Consider the following 10806-nt stretch of genomic DNA (forward strand, 5'->3'; position numbering starts at 1 on the left):
TAATTTTTATATTATTTTTTTATACATTTTTATTATTTTATTTTAGCAACTTTTTTATTTGTCAGAAAGAAAGAAATGTATATTATGGATGTCAAGTTTTCTTTACAAAAGAAAATGGAGATACCACAAATTATTTAGGCTCTTAATTTGCAAGGATAACAATAATTATTCAGCTATAATGTAACTCCATAAAAGCTATAAATTCATAAACATACTTTTGCTTAATAATGGTAAATGGCTGAGCTGTGCGATAGGCTACTTACTTTACAACAAGGGGAGGTAAAGAAAGGCAGAACATCAGGCAAGCAGAGCCGTTTAAAATCCTTGCTTTAATTTAAGACTCTGGATAAAAACAGAATAGCCATAAAACTTAATTAAACTCAAATTAATCAGGGATTTACAGTATATTGACCTCAATGTGACATTAATTAACTGTTCCAAAAGTACACAGACTCTATAAACATTTTCTGCTTTCTAATGCACAGATTTAGATGCCAAAATACCTCTTATCTGAAGAATGAACAAGACTACAGCACAGCCTTGGGGGAAATATCACCACATGGCAAAAAACAAAACTACTAGAGAGTCTCCATTCATCTGCATGTTCAGATACTCTGAGAAAATGAATGCTGAGTGAACTACTGTAGTATGAAGAGTCGATGACATTTTGAAATGATGTCATCCGTTTCGACATTTTTTTTTTTTTCTTAAGCAAGATGACATCAAACCAGGGGTTTACAAAACCAGCAGAAAATGTGAATAAGTTGAACATTGGCTAAATATATCTACCACACATACACACACACAAACTTGGCTCCCAGATGTCCTGGCCAGCCACAAGAGTTTACAAGTATTCTTCAGATAATGCAAGTAAAAAAAAAAAAAATATTAAAAAAAAAAATAATTAAGCCAAGTTGAACACCAAATTCACATTGTGAAACTATTCAAATAAAACCACTTGCTCACATTCCACAGTATTATGTACTGTAGCTTTGAGTCAAAGACAGAAAATAAAGTTGTCCACAACAGAGAGATAGAGATGGAGCGAGATGGAGAGAGAGAGAGAGAGAGAGAGAGGGAAAATAAAGAGAGTGAGGTTGAGAGAGAGACAAAGGAGAGAAGTGCTCGAAAAGAGAAGTGCTCGAAAATATGGTGTGTAAAGCTTGTATTTCAGGTAGTGCAGCCTCTTATAAATATGTAGAAAAGTGTATCTGGATACTTAAGTCACACTTAAAAATGTAAGAAGTCTTTGCATTAGATAACAGAATCAAGTGCCATTTATTTTCAGGAAAGAATGCACAAGCACACCTTTCATGCAAAAAAAAAACAAAAAAAAAATGTCACAAAAAGACATTTGTTAAACTTGGACGCAGTAACAATTTGATATACTGTTTAAAATGAAGACAAAAGTTTTTGGACACACAGTTTATGTGATGAACAACACCAGTGGTTACTCTGCTAGGACACCTGGGTGAACTTGAGGGGAACTGATTTCATAGGTAGCCACATGCAAAACTGGCTCAGAAAAGTGAAGTTAGCTTTATAGAAAAGCTCTAGCAGCATTTGTTTTCAGATGCCATTTGGTTTATCAATTTGTAATCTAATGCAAATGCATTTTTAAAAGTAGCTTAAGCATCAAAATACCTTGGGGCCAGTGTATCTTTATATAAGGCTGCACAGTCTACTGTATATGCAAAGCAAATTTAACCTTAAAGGAATATCCCAGGTTCAGTCAACAGCATTTTTGGCATAATATTGATTACCACAAAAATACATTTTGATTCGCCCCTCCTTTTCTGGGTTAAAATGAGGCACTTACAATGGAAGTGAATGGAGCCAAACTGTAAACATTAAAATACTCACTGTTTCAAAGGTAGCCACAAGACATAATCTATATGCGTGTTAACATGATTTTAGTGTGATAAAATCGCTTACTAACCTTTTCTGTGTAGTTATATCCAATTTTACAATTTCTTCACCATGAGGATGTAATGTCAATAAATCCTAATACCCCAAAATTATTTTAAAAATGATGATTTATAGCTCAAATAATACAAGAGTTTTAAAAGAAGAATTAATGTAAGTGCTTTTATAAAATTATAAGCTTCATATTTCTGCCTTTCAACCCTCAAAAAATCTGCCCCATTTGCTTCCACTGTAACTTTGATTTTTGCTTTTTTTAAAGAAAAGGACAGATGATTTGAAATGATTTTTTGTGGTAATCAACATTATTCCACAAATGCTGTCGACTGAGCTAAACTTGTATTGAATCTGGAATATTCCTTTAAGAAGTTTACAAGTATTCCACTCTAGGAACACATACCAAACCATAACACATACCACAACCACTACCAGAGAAGAATCTGATTAAAATCATACTTTGTTCAACTCAATGTGGAAACTTTTAAAAGCCCTGATATCATAATCTAAATGGCTGGGGTATAAAACATTAGAGTGTTATCTCAGCATATTCAAATTAATGAAGCAGCTCACTGGTCTTGGGCAAACATATGTGGCACTGCGAGTCTGTGAAGTCAGAAAAGCAGATATCTAGTCTCTTTCATAAAGACTCTCTCTGAGTTAAGAATTAAACAATTTAAATATGGATGATGTTTATACATATGCAGGACAAGTTTGAAGCAATATGGAAAGTTTTGTAAGGGTGTAGCCTAATAGTTGTGTTGATCATTTAAACACTACTGTGTACAGTATGTTTACTTTTATTTGGCATGGAGGTTTGCAGCAGTAACGTGCACCATTTGGGCACTTATTGGAGGTGCAGAACAAAATGTAATCAAATAACAAACCTCTCAAACAAACTGAAGCACACAAATACACACCCAACACTGAAAAAATCTAACACATCAGCCTTATACTACATTAAGTCCAACACTGGCTATACAGAGTGAAGGACTTGAACTTTGGTTCAGCAAAGGGTTTCCACACCTTTTGACCAATGAATAGAGATTCTCACTCACAAAGAACAATTTCTAGGCATAAACGGACGTGACAGTTGTGCAAGCATCATTTACCTATATACATGATGAGGAAAACCATCTAAAATGCTTTGAAACCAGCAGACTTTGACTTATAAGACATTGGTATGATATCCATTAATGCTGCATGATTTATTGAATTAAGACTGAAATCGAAATTTGGTCTTGTGCGGTTACTTAAAGGTGGAGTAAGTCATTTTAATCTAGTGCCCGGACGATATTATCGGCCGATATTAGCCTTTCACCGATATATCGGTATCGGCATATATTTTACCGATATGCGCCGATATGAAAACTGTTCTGCAGACAGGGCAAAGTTAAACGGTGTGGATTTGAGCGATCTCTTCTCATTAAATTGCTAACTAGTTTGTGAAATTCATACTGGAAAGTTAATAAAAAATGACCCCATCATTTTATATAACTAATATAACGTTAACCCTGTCCCTGACAACCATGTCACTCATGTTTATCACATCTGTTTTCTGTGTTAGCCAGCTATAGTTTGTCAGTGCAGTCAGTAATGTAGCAGACTGAAAGGTAAACATCAGAGCATCTTTTTGCAGCTCAGCAGACAACGGTGCGGTGGTGGATTGTGTCTGTTGAGTGTTGATTTCACGCTTCGCTGTTACCTAGTTGGTGAGACACAATGCTGGAAAGTAAATAAAGTCCATCTTTTACTCTCCGTGACAACGAGCTTACAGCTAACTAGCTAACCACGTAGCTACTTTCATTGCTTGTCAGCGTGTAAACGTATTCACCAAACTGTTTTGTTCAGGATTCACAGTTTGGTACCCCCTTCAACCGAACAATTCCAGTCGTTGCATTTATAAAATGTAATATTTAAAAGTCTGGTTTTCCAGACATTAAAATAGGATACATAATAAAAGTATATTTAATAAATAGTATATTTGCCCTGTGTAAATAATAATATATAGGAACTGTATCTAAAATAAATAAGGCGTGATAAATAAATACTAATACAACAGGCTGGAAAAATAGACATTTATTCATTTTAATATCCTATATATATATATTTTGAATGTGTTGAAACTTGACACCGGGCGACGCACCCTAAAAATGGCACCGTTAGATCGGTTTCATGCTGAAGAGCCGCTTAAAAGTACGTTTTTTTTCTCTCTCTCGTAAATGTAAATGAGTGTAAATGCCAACATCTTCAAATATGTCGAAAGGACTAATGCCTGTCAACCAAAACATGAGCTCATTGATGTCATTAAATGAGTCTGCTTTTTTATTACATCAGTTACTCCTGGTCGGAGGCTGCCATAAATATTTAGTTACGTCCTACATAAATTTAATGGTGCAATGCTCAAATATTTAGTAGAGTGTAAATTGTGACTTAGTGCCCATTTACGCCACAACTAGGCTAAGTTGTAGCATACGTATGGCTGGTGCAACCGGCCCCTGATGTTTATTTAGCTATTTATTTTATTTTTATTTATTCTTTATTTTAATGGTCAGCAATTGACTTCTACTAAACATACAGTACTGATGTTTATTTAGCTATTTATTTTATTTTTATTTATTCTTTATTTTCTCAGTGTTCATTTCTAGAATTTGTTGACAGTGTATAATAATAATGTCAAATGTTCTTTCTTGTTTAAGAAAGCAGCCTTCTGAGTACCTTTGTGCAGTCATATCGGTGCATAATCGGTGCACAATCCACATAGAAAAGGTCTGTTTTCATTCCAGCTTAAAAATGTTATATATCGGCCACCATATCGGTAATTGTGAATTTTCCCTCTCTAAAATCGGTATCGGTCTCAAAAATCCCATATTGGTCGGGCTCTATTTTAATCCAATACACCTTCATTCCAATACATTTCGTGAATATCTCTTCACGGTCCGCTAGCTGTCCGTTCTGTGTGTGCGCTGAAAAAATATCTGGTGTTTGTACACAGCCCTGGCTCTGTAAATGGGAAAATAAACAAAGTAGATCGGACCGATCCACACAACACTACTGCGCGTGCATGAATTTGGGGGGGCGGAGCTTCTGAAGGAGCACTGAAGGGTGGGGTGTGTTTGTTTTGCTGTTGAGTTCAAATATCAACACTCTTGCTCAGGAATCGCTTACTCCACCTTTAACTTTAAAAGGCTGCGATTTAAAATACAGTCTGCATTGAGCGCTTCTGTCAGTGCTATGTGAGCAAGCAGCGCCCTCTAGCGGTCTGGACGGCATTATTCATTATCCAATTTACCACTATAATACAGAATTTAAAAAGGGGGTTTTGTTCCTTTGGTTAAAACTTGGTTTTTACACACATAAAAATGATGTGGTTGACATTTCTGTGGAATTTCCCAATGTATGAATAAGTTCTATCATATACAATACATACATGTAAAAGTTGAGTTCTGCTGTTTTAAACTGCAAAAACAGAAGTGCAAAAATGTTTTAAAAGTACAAAATAAAAAAAATTCATAAAAATCATCAAACATTCATATTTAGTTATTTTTGTATCTTTTTATCTTCTATTTATGTTTCAATGTGGCTCTCTTTAAAATTTTGGCATGTGCTCAACAGATCCAATACATATTCAATGGCAATTATTTATAGTTAGAACAGTAAAAAAGCTTTTGTACCTCTTTGTATATTTTTAAAGAATAATTCCCAGGTAAAACAATGATCTGATGACAAAATATCAGTATCTTTATCTGTATCTGCCTATGTTTTTTGGTAAAATCAGTTTCGCCCAAAAAAATAAAAATCATATCGATGCATCTCTAGTTATGAGATTAATGTTTTAAATATAAAATTATGAATATGCCATGAATGAAAATATGAAATACTTTTAAATATAAAACTAAATTATAAAATATATGCTCTATCACGACAACAACATAATTCAAGGAAACTCTGATGCTTTCATTTACACAGAACCAAAGCAGCATCAGAACTGCCTTTGATAATAAGAGCTAAGAGGTGGATACTAAGAGGTGGATTAGAGCAGGCATAAAGCTTTTATTCTGCATTGTGTCTTTACACAGAATTTAGAGCAGGCACAGAACAGCCTTACAGCCTTAAGATGCCTATATAAAAGGGACAAGCAGGGCCAGTAACACTTTATTTCTCATTGTAGGTTTATATTAGGGATGCACTTTATCGGCCAATTATTGAACAAATTAAAACCAGCTGCATATTGTTTTTATTAAGTAATTAATAAGTAACACACTTTATAAAATCTAGAAAAGGGTAAATTCACATTTGAGGAAGGACTGTTTAATTTATGTTGTAGAACAAAAAGTCCACGTATCGTCAAATAATGTTTACTACATACCTTATTTTACTCATAAATTCAAAAAATCCCATTAGGTTCGGGTGACAGTGTTCACACTTGTTCAAATGAACCGTACTAACAGAGCAATCGCACTAGAGTTCGTTTTAATCGAACCAAACCTGCCAAGTGTGAACACACCCTTATTTTGTGCATTGTTTTGTTCTGTAAGGGGATTACAGCTAAGATTACTTAGCTACTCACTAAGTTTGGAAGATCGCTGCTAGCTGTTAAGTAAAACGGTGTGCCGTAGTAAAGACACCTCCGTGCTCTTAAAGGCACCTCCACTTAAAAGGGCACCTTTACATTTGTGAATGAAAGGGGCAGGGGCTTGAACCCCCGTAGCCCCCGTTCTGTGCACGTCAGTGTGCCTGTGTATGTGATTTACAGAATTGTTTTCAACAGACCTGTTAAAAATGCATCATAATCTGCAGTAATGCCACACATTTGTCCTGACTGATCAGGATTTGAACCCAGGTCACTATGTTTACTGCCAGTATGGCTTACCACTGAACCAGTGTCCCATCTATAATCAATTCATTCACTTTGTTCTCTTTAATGGTCGGAGAAAGTTACTTAAACTATTATAATTAATCAAGCCATTATTCATTATAAAGAAATAAAAGCAACTGAAAGTATATATTGACACATATCAGCCTATGATGCTTTAGTGTTGCAAATAAAAGAATTAAACATGCGATTTACTGCTCTGACAAGTGCAATCGCCAGTTCCCATTCAAACCAATGTCCCACGTTAACAGGGGCAACCATGTTACCCTGTGAAACATTTAAAATCGCCCTTGAGCTGTCAAATTCATTAGAACAGACATCGATGAAAAAACATTGCAAAACGTCTTTTCTTTGCTCCTTGATAATTCACATTAAACGAAACCGCTGAAAATGCAAGTAAAATTATTCACGTGCACGCGCACATCCCCAGTTATTACGATCCCCAGTTGATCCATAACACCGGCTGAACCACACCCACGACACCAGCTATCACCGATCCACTGCAGCTAAACATCAGATCACCACATATGTAGACATAAAACCACACGGCCGGATTGCGTGATGACTGACAGCCGAAAGATGGAGCAGCATCGGCGCAAAACATCAGTTATCTTGCGTTTGAGTCTGGATCTACACCCTTTACAATTCAAAGCACTGTAAATCGCATTAAAAGAACCGCATATCAGATGTTACTGTTACATAATAAAATTTGAACAAATTAAATTAAATGGAAAAATGGGTGTGAGGTTGCTGAGGCGATGAGCGCGAGCGATATCAATAAACTCTCTGTTAAAAGTGATGAGATAATCAAATTCATTCATAACGCACATGCACCCTTATCCAATACACAAATTAAATAGTTTATGTCTTATAATAACAGCACCTAACAATGTATGGTATGGCATATCATTTATCCAGGTTATAAATGAACATAATTTAATCGTATAATGCATTGTAACTTGCCATGAGCGTCTCAGGTGTCCACGTTCGGCCCACCCAGGCCGAAAATGTCCTTTAATTCCGCTATATCCACCGAAACAGCCCGGGCGGCGGCATCTGACAGCAGGAAGTGGAGATAAGGGTGGTGTAAGTGTAAGTGTGTTGATGCTGTTTTACGGTGCTGGTGCTAGTATTACCGGTTAGCGTTACAAGAGTCTCCACACACATGCGAGAGAAATCCAACCATCGGCGAATTTACGTATCCTACTACCGTGAAGGTTTATTTCTTAATATTCATGAGCTAGGTAGTTGCTAGTGGAATGTGATGAGCCAACGTCAGCAGTGCGTAGTTAATATTCATGAGCCAATCATTCGCTATTGGAAGGTAGTAACGAAACGTCAGCATGATCTAATTAGTATTCATAGACCAAGCATTTCGTCATAGTAGAATTCGTAATTTTTCTGGTGGGCACAAGAACACCGCCACGCCCACCGCGAAGGACGTAATCCTGAACTATACTATACTATTTATTTATTTATTAATAAATCTCTTACAGAAATGATAAGAAATCGATATGCTACAGATTTCAATATAGTTGAAGGTTGGAAATGTAATGTCCTGTTTAAGTCCCTTTCATTTATTTTTTTGTTTGTTTGTTTGTTTGGTCTATAACTTATCTTAAACTGTAACCCCAAAATTGTTATGCACCATGATATATGGATGCCATTTGTTTGTTTACTTATCTTGTTCTTCAATAAATAAATAATTAAAAATACTCCCTATCAGAGACATGTTACAAGAACACACATCGTGCTGCTTGACTCTGGTGGGTTTAAATAAGCCAACAGGATTCTTTCTCCCAGCTAATTAACTCAGGAATTGGGCTGTGATGGCTGGGAAAAGGACGGCAAGTGGATAACGTTTTGGCTACAGCATGAATGAATGAAACTACATTCATATGGCAAAATACCATGGCACAGCCACATGTAAAGGGGTAGGAAGGGGGGAGTAGGGTTGGGAATGGGTCTTTGCTGAGTAAAGACCATAATATTCTTCTCAGTCCTCTCGAGTGTAGGGTTAGCACCCAGGGTATGGCCCTCCAGTGGTTTGCCTCCTATCTAAAAGATAGGATGTTTTCTGTAAATGTAGGGAATTTCTCTTCTACATCAGCTCATTTATCATGTGGTGTCCCTCAAGGGTCAATTTTAGGATCCTTATTATTTTCCTTGTATATGCTTCCTCTGAGCTCTATTTTCCAGAAGTACAGCATATCCTATCGCTGTTATGCTGACGATTCCCAATCTTACTTACCAGTGAGCTTAGACAAGAAGTGTTCATTTGATAACATCCTAAATTGCTTCGAAGATATTAAACATTGGCTGGCAAACAATTTTTTACAATTAAACGAAAACAAAACTAAAGTTCTGATTTTAGGTGCCTCCATGACCTCCTTACCTGGCCTGGCCGCCCAATTAGGTCCTCTGTCGTCAATGTAAAAAAAATCATGTAAGAAGTCTTGGAGTGATTTTAGATTCATCATTACTTTTCAATAAGCAGATCAGTGCCATTGTCAAGGGTAGCTTTTTCAACCTGAGATCTATCGCTAAAGTCAAACATTTTCTTTCCAGCAAAGACCTGAAAATTGTGATCCACACGCTAATTTTATCAAGGTTAGACTATTGTAACCCATTGTACATTGGCCTCCATCAAACTGCATTATCTCACCTACAGCTGGTTCAAAATGCAGCAGCTAGACTTTTGACAGGGTCAGGAAAGAGGGATCACATTACCCCTGTATTAGCGTCTCTACACTTGCTTCCTGTCAAATTCAGGGATTCAGGAATTTTTAAATTCTGCTTTATGTTTACAAGGCACTATCTGGTCTCGTGCCCAAACACATCAGTGATCTTCTCATCCCTTACCCCCCACCAGAGCACCCAGGTCTTCTCATCAAATTCTTTTGAGGGTTCCTCATTGTCACTATAGATCTAAGGGTGATCGTGCCTTCTCTGTGGCGGGTCCTAAACTTTTAAATCCTCTTTGAAATTTATATTCTTTAGCATTTGAATAGGACTTTTTAATAGGTTAAATTAGGTAAATACTTGATGCAGTTTTTAATTGTATATATTTATTTATTTATTATTATTATTATTATTATTATTATTATTATTATTATTGTATATAATTCTGTCATTGTATATTTATTTGATTGATTTGAAAGCACTTTGGGTCAACTTGTGTTGTTTTTAAATGTGCTTTATAAATAAAGGTTGACTTGACTTGACTAAAGTGGAAAATCAGCCTCAGAAGCATCACTGAAGTGGCATCATCCTGACCTAGATTTCTTCATCTGCTTGCCTCTCTTTCTCCCCTTGTAAACGTATGTTTGAGTGCAGTTAAACACAAACATTACAGCATGCATGATTAGCACCATATGTGGGTCACTACCCCAGGCCAAATACACACACACACACACACACACACACACACACTCACTGCTCTTGAACTGTCATTTCTTTCTTTGTTCTGAAGGATCAAAGGATATAAGATATTGAATAAATATTGCAAAATAGACAAGTGATATGTTCCTTTTTTCCCAAAATATATTTTCTATTATCTTGCAAATGTGAGATACACCTACTGTATTTTTGAGAGTTGTGCATGTGGGCGGTTTCTTTAGCATTTGTGTGCTCTATGCTTGCGTAAGTGCAATTTCTCAAACATACTCTCTGAAGTTGCAACTGAGAATAGCAATATGTTATAAGTTGTGTGCATTATGAGATGCACTATAGTGAAGAGATGTTGTACTGCATATACAGCATACTGAATTACACTGTGTAACACTTTTTTATTTTTTTACCTTGGTAGTAAGTGTTATTTCCTAATTGCTTATGTCTCAAAAGTATAGAAAATGGCTATTATTCCCCACAAACATTGCTTTTGTGACCAGGACAGTGATATTTTGAAATTTACCTATTTTCCAGAACATTCCAGATAGATTCAGTGCTGAGTAAACTTGGAGTAACTTCTAGAACTTTCTAGAACTTTCCAGAAATATAAATAGTAGTAT

Source organism: Myxocyprinus asiaticus, chromosome 22 (genome assembly GCF_019703515.2).
Source record: "Myxocyprinus asiaticus isolate MX2 ecotype Aquarium Trade chromosome 22, UBuf_Myxa_2, whole genome shotgun sequence".
In the NCBI taxonomy this organism is placed as follows: Eukaryota; Metazoa; Chordata; class Actinopteri; order Cypriniformes; family Catostomidae; genus Myxocyprinus; species Myxocyprinus asiaticus.